Below are 7,384 nucleotides of genomic sequence, written 5' to 3' on the forward strand. Positions count from 1 at the left end.
AACGTAAATTTGAACCTCACCAAAGGTGGCCCAGAAGGGACCATTCGAATTATAGAGGCAATAGACAGAGGATTCCCTCCTACCAAGAGGACCATTCCTCTTATAATAGAAGGGAACCCCAGAGGGGTTGTCAACAACCCTATCATGAACAATATCAGCGACGCAGGTCGACGTCAAATTAACAACTATCACCGGTTCATTTTTTAGGGAGAAGAAAGGGTTTAACATTCCTGGAAAAAGAAGAAACCCTACGCAACAGACTGGAGTCCCCAAAAGGAATCAAGAGATGCTTAAATGGAGAAGAAGAGGTTGCAGAGGGGGCGGTAAGAAGCCCCAAAAAAAGGAAACCATTATTCCAGACCAAAAGGCAGGAGTCATCAACAACTCGGGTAGGGAACTATGTACCGCACAGGTCTCTTTATTAGACAAAGGCCTCAAATTCGCTCCTGACGGCCACGTGGATAAATTCAGATTGTTTATCGATTTAAATAAATTCATTAGGAACCTCACCCTACAACGACACTTTATAAAAAATCCTTATCCAATTTATGCGGAAAAAAACATACCTAGGGTCTCCAACCCGTCTAAATTCTATCCTGTTGAATCCAGGAGTAGTAACATTGACATATTCTACAATTTGGTCTGTGAAGATTTTAGAAAGATTAAAGTTTGGAACCGCAACAATTTGAGCAACCTACCTTCTGATGAGAGAGGAGCCATGAAAATTCTCAAGAAAGATGACAGTCTTGTGATCCGAAACGCCGATAAAGGCGGAGCAGTAGTAGTCCAGTCCACCGAATACTACCTGAAGGAGGCTAAGAACCTGCTTTTTGATGGCATTACTTATATCGAGCTGAAGGGTAATCCAACCAAAGAATTCCAGGATGAACTCTATGAATTACTGCTGGAAGCCAGGAGAAAATCATTGATAGGGAAGGAAGAGTTTGATTACCTCTTCATGAAACATCCGGTCACGCCGACCTTCTACCACATCCCCAAGGTCCATAAGAACAAGACAGAACCACCTGGGAGGCCAATCGTGACCGGTATCCTCTCCCTAAGTTGTAATCTCCCTCATTTCATTGACACTCTCCTCCAGCCCTACGTCTTGAAAAATGCTTCTCATCTGAAGGACTCCACCACTCTTCTTAATAAATTAAACCAATTCCAATGGGAGGAAGGTTATTGTTGGCTAACGGTTGACGTTCAGGCCCTTTATTCGTCTATCCCCCACCAAAAGGGTATAGAAGCAGTAAGACATATACTTTCTCAGTATTCAGAGCATACAAGCGATGAAATCAAATTCATCTTGAACAGCATTAAGTATATACTTACGCATAATTATTTCGAATTCGACAACTCCTTTTTTCTCCAAAAGACCGGTACTGCGATGGGGACTAAGTTTGCCCCATCGTATGCCAAGCTAATGGGTATGTGGGAGGAGCTCCACATTTACCAATCCACGCATAGGGCCCACATCCTATTTTACCAGCGATACATAGACGATTTAATATTCGTCTGGCAAGGTGATCCCACAAGCATTGAGCAATTCATGACTGATCTGCAGTCCAACGATTTCAACTTAAAGTTCACCCATAAATCAAATCTAAGTGTCATTGACTATCTTGACCTTGAGCTGACTGGAAAACCTGGACTGATTGTATCAACTAGAACTCACTTTAAGGATGTTGATTGCAATAGTTTTATTCCATATGACAGCTGTCATCATCCAAACTGGAAAGATAGCGTACCATTTGCTCAATTCATCAGACTCAGGCGGAATTGCAGTTCAGTGGAAGACTACCATTCCCAATCCAACCTGCTTTCCCAGCGCTTCTTAGAGAAAGGTTACAACTCACAGAAAATCGAAGGAGCCAGGATCAAAGCTCTGAACAGAACAAGAGAAGAGGTCCTTCAACCATCAGAGTCGACTAGGAAAAAACCTGCATTCGAGAGAAGATCCTTTATCACACAATTTAATAAAGAAAACCATCAGATCAAAAAGATACTTACGAGGCACTGGAATATTCTACTTAAGGATAATGTCTTAGGACAACACCTACCCTCCAAACCGGATCTCCTTTTTCGTAGAGCCACCAACCTCAAAAGTTTCCTAGCCCCCAGCCGACTCAAGGCCAGCTCTTCCGAAAAGACAGTTCCAGATAACTTTCTTACCAAGAGAGTGATCTGCACACCCTGTCAAAGATGTATCTGTTGCAAGCATATGGAGAAGGGATCTTTCAAATGCACTGTTGACAAAAAACAGTACCATCTTAACCACGCAGCCACTTGTAATTCAGTATACGTTGTGTACAGGATCACTTGCGGCTGCGGTTTAGAATACATCGGTAAGACCAAAAGACAAGTCAAAATCAGGATACAGGAGCACATCCGCAATATTAAGCACAGACTGGACATACATAGTGTCCCAAGACACTTTAAAGATAAACACGACTCCAAGGTTGATATCAACAACTTTATGTTCACTGTTCTAGAGGTGATAGAACAGGACCCCAGAGGGGGCGATAGGGATCTTAAGTTATCCAAACGTGAGACTTTTTGGATATACACACTTAACACACTTTTTCCAAAAGGTCTAAATGAGAACATCGACATAGCCTCGTTTTTAACCTAAATGGGTCTACCAACTGTTATCACCAGATCCCCTCTTCGCCTTTCTTTAATCTTCTCTGGCCCCTCATCTGGTCCCTAATAGGGTCATCCACTTAGCCTCTTTGTCTACGGTCTTCTTTCCATCACTGTGCATAATATTGCTCACTGTGACTTTATTTATGTGTGTACAAGTCACAGTATACATGCTCTATGTACATAATATTGCTTACTGTGACTCCATTTATGTGTGTACAAGTCACAGTATACATGTTCTATATTTTATGGAATAAACAATGTAAGATTAAGTCATCCCTGGGCTCAACCTAAACCAAACCATCTCAATTGTGTTCTCTCTTTGGGAAACACAATGAGGTCTTTGAACATACAACACATTTCTTCACACATTTTTTCCTATTATGAGGCACCTCAGCCTAAATACAAGCTGGCACTATATTAGTAATCATAAGCAGGCTACATGGTAGCAATAACATATCTCACTCATTTTTTTCACGCCCACCTATTTATAAGGCCATCCCCTCTTAGGTGACTTGCGCACCAATTGGTTGGCATCACAGCCATCACGGCGTTTATATAGGCAACATTAATTCCATCCAGCACTTTATCGCTGTATGGTATCAATGCACGCCATTACACTTAGTCACCCTTATTCCCCTTTTTTGATAGCGCTATGCTCCTATACACAAGTGTGGTGAACCCAACTTGCTAGTATGTATCCCCCTATAGGAAGCGGCGTCCCCCTTTTGGAACGCAAGCTGCGCTCCATCTAATTTTTTCATTTTCTAATTTTTTTATATCGCGCTTTCCCTTACAGGAAGCGACGCTCCTTACTTGGAACGCAAGCTGCGTCTCGTCTCCTAGGAGACGCTCCCTCTCACACACAGGAAGCGGAAGGTCTTTATCTTTTGTGTGGTTGACCCGCATAGCTGGAACGCATGCGGAATCCACACTGTATGTACTATTTGGTACGCTATTTTAGACATTAATGGGGTCTTCACTATTATTCAGGCACCCATAACTCCCATACCTACTGTTATGGACATAAAGGTGGATCAATACTCCCACCGATACTAATCCTCAACCTCAGTTCCATTTAAAGAACACGATTTCATACCAAAATAAAGGTATGTCATACGGGTGATTACTGATCCCATTTTCTTCTGTCTGCCATTTTTCTTTGTCTGCCATTTCCTTCCTCCTACACATTCTCCAGGAATAGTTTCCTCTCCTCTACAAGTTTTGACACGCTATATGTGCTCACCCTCCTGCTATACGGCTAAACACTATGTGTTTCTAATCACTTTGTTATAATAACTTATTTTAGACTATCTTCATTTGAGAAACCGCCATCCACTATAAGGGACAGGTGTGTTCAGCTTTAACATCAATCCTGTTGATTCTTTACTTTTTGGTATGTACCAGGGCGTCACTAAATGCTTATTTATATATTTTTAAAGTTTTATGTACATTTTTTCTTGAATTTCTGTATAATTTATTGTAATTTCTTACCACCAACAGTGCATGTATTAAACCCCTGATGAAGTCTTTTTCAAGACGAAACGCGTCGGGTTATTGAAACTGCATTCTAGAGATGAAATCCTGATGTGATCATCTAATTTTTTAATAAAAAAAACATTTTATACTGTATTCTGTGTTTTTTGCACTGTACATATCATTAAGGTGGTTGGTAAACCTCTGGCGCTCTCCACTCTCTCTTCTTTTCTCTTTGTTGCATTACATCTCCCACTAGCAGGGGAGATCTGTGAAGTAGCTGCCATACCATATTGGGCGCTCCTTTGGGTCACTCTTTGCCTTTATATATATATATATATATATATATATATATATACACAGTATATATATATATACACATACATATACATACACATATATACACATACATATATATATATATATACATATATATATACACAGTATATATACATACACATACATATACATACACATATATATATACACATACATATATATATACATATATATATATATATATATATATATATATATGGAATAGAACAAAGGGCACTCAGGGTCTTTTTCAGGTGAAAACAAAATAGACTGTTTATTCAGTCATGAGTCGAGTCCGTCTACGTTTCGGGGTCTCCCCCTTCGTCAGGACAGATAGTGGTGAAGTGAACAGTGATGTGTTACAACAGTTTAAATAAGCTCAGTTACTTACCCCCTCCTGCAGCTTGCGCTCTCTCACGTGGACCGCTGGGCATACTTCCGGATGTGGCCGCGCCATGATGACGTCACCGTGATTCCCAGTGGCATCCCTCAGGCGCGTCAGAGCGGGGCTGGCCTGCAGTCACGTGGGGCGGGCTGTGGAGGAAGGACAAGAACATCATCATACAGACATGGTGATCGTGTATCAAAACAGGAGATACATGCATTCAAATATACATATGTACTGTGTACAAAATATCCGGAGCACAGCACCTAAAAAAGAGCATGCAAATAAATTAGTGCAAAAATAAACCAAAAAATCAAACATTACGTGGGGAGGTGCTGACATCTAGTGGGAAAAACAAGAAATGCATGAAAATAATAAATGATAGTTACTAAAGGAAACATTAAAAAACCAGAAGGTTGCGCTAAACTGGTCAAGTCTAGCTGTCCTACATGTCTGTAGCATGAATGTAGGATGTGCTCACAACACTAACTGCGTGTCTGTGTGTAGCACTGCTGTCTGCTGAAAGTCAGTCAGGAAGGGGGTGAAAAAAAAGGGGAAAACATCCCTTAGGGCTATGCACAATGCATCTGCCCGGGTGCTGAAAAGCAAGTGTAAGGGGGTACAAAACAAAATAACGTATAGCTCAGGTTTCTGGTAGGGCACTCTGGGCAGGTGGCCTTCTGTCGGCAAGGCTGTATGGAAACAAGTAATGGGAAATCTGGAGAAAAAGGGAAATTTAAAGAAAAGGGGAAATTTAAAGAAAGTTATGGAGCCCCAGGGACTCATTGAGACCCCTGGGTGCCAGTGTGTCTAATTTAAAGATCCACTGTGACTCCAATTGTAAAAGTTTCTTGGATCTGTCACCTCTGCGAATTGATGCAGGAATATGATCCACAATTCTGTAGCGAAGCATGGCCATGTTGTGTTTGGCCCGGGCAAAATGCCGGGCAACAGGTTGTTCGCTCTTGCCCGTCGCAAGCGCCGATCTAATGGCACTTCGGGGTTGTGCCATGCGTACCTTGAAGGTACAGTCGGTTTTGCCGACATAATAAAGCCCGCATGGGCATTGGATAACGTAAATGACGTGACTGGTGGTACACGTTAATGGCCATCTGATTTTAAATTTCTTTCCCGAATATGGGTGAGCTATTTCATTGCAGGTGACAAGGTAGCTGCATGTAGTGCAACCTATGCACCTGTAGCACCCTGTTCTGGTGGGCCTGGAAATACGTGGCTGTACGTCAAAATTGGTGATTTCAGTTTTTATCAAGAGATCTCTCAAATTAGGGCCGCGCTTGTAGCTGGGCATGAGCTTGGTATTCCGAAACATGGGAAGGTCTGGATCACTTTTAACAATGTCCCACCATTGCTTGGCCTTGCGGGACGTGATCAGGCTGGTGGAGCTGTAGTCATTGACCCAGGGAATACTGGGAGGTTTTATTTCAGGACTGCTTTTGGCTATGAGATCAGCACGATTCTGAGCCAATGCTTTCGCTTTGGCCTGCAGCAATTCAGAGGTGGGGTATCCCCTCTGCTGAAATTTTTTGACCATGGTGTTAAGTTGTTTGTCCGTCTCACTGATGGTGTCCGTGATTCTGCATACTCTAAGAAATTGAGAGTATGGCAGACTTTCAACGGTGTTGCGAGGGTGGAAACTATCATGGCGCAATAGAGTATTGCGATCCGTGGGCTTGACAAACAGTGATGTGTGAAGCTGGCCATCAGTGATGGATATTGTAAGATCCAAAAAAGGAATATTGTTGCTGCTGGTGGACAGGGAAAGCTTGATGGGGTGAGCAGAGCTGTTTTGGGTTGTTACCAGTTCAGAAAGTGGTGCTAGAGGACCTCTCCACAGAATGAAGAGGTCATCTATGTTCCGTACATATAAGTCCATACAGGTGTTGACACGAGGATTGTCAAGAAATAATAATTTCTCAACCTGCCACATGTAGGCATTTGCAAAGGACGGGGCTACCGGGGAACCCATGGCACACCCCGTCCTTTGCAAATAGTAGCCTCCGTCAAAATAAAAATAATTATGTGACAGTGTGTGGCTTAACAATTTCGTGAAAAAGTCGACAGAAGGTCCGTGGTATAATGGATTGTCACAAATGAGAGTGGCCACTGCCTGTACCCCTTCACCATGCGGGATACAGGTGTACAGACTGGTGACATCTAGAGTCGCCAGAGAGATGTCGGTCATATCAGGATTCTGAGAAAGAAATTTTTGTAAAAGAGTGGTGGAGTCACGCAAGTACGTCGGGATGTTTTGGATACAGGGTTGGAGAAAGGTATCTAGGTACACCGCTATAGGTTCGCACAGCGACCCCCTGGCAGAGATGATGGGTCTGCCAGGAGGGCGCTGCGCGTCCTTGTGTAGCTTGGGAATGCTGTAAAAGATGGGTATGACAGGAAAGGCCGTGGTCAGTTTTCTATGCACTAAGTCAGAGATAATGCCATTGCTCTTGGCAGTCGACAGTAATGTGTCAAGGGTCTGCTTAAACTTAATGGTGGGATCTCCCTTAAGCTTCTCGTAAGTATTGGGGTCATTAAGAAGAC

This window comes from Crinia signifera, chromosome 8, assembly GCF_055691185.1.
Source record: "Crinia signifera chromosome 8, ASM5569118v1, whole genome shotgun sequence".
NCBI lineage: Eukaryota > Metazoa > Chordata > Amphibia > Anura > Myobatrachidae > Crinia > Crinia signifera.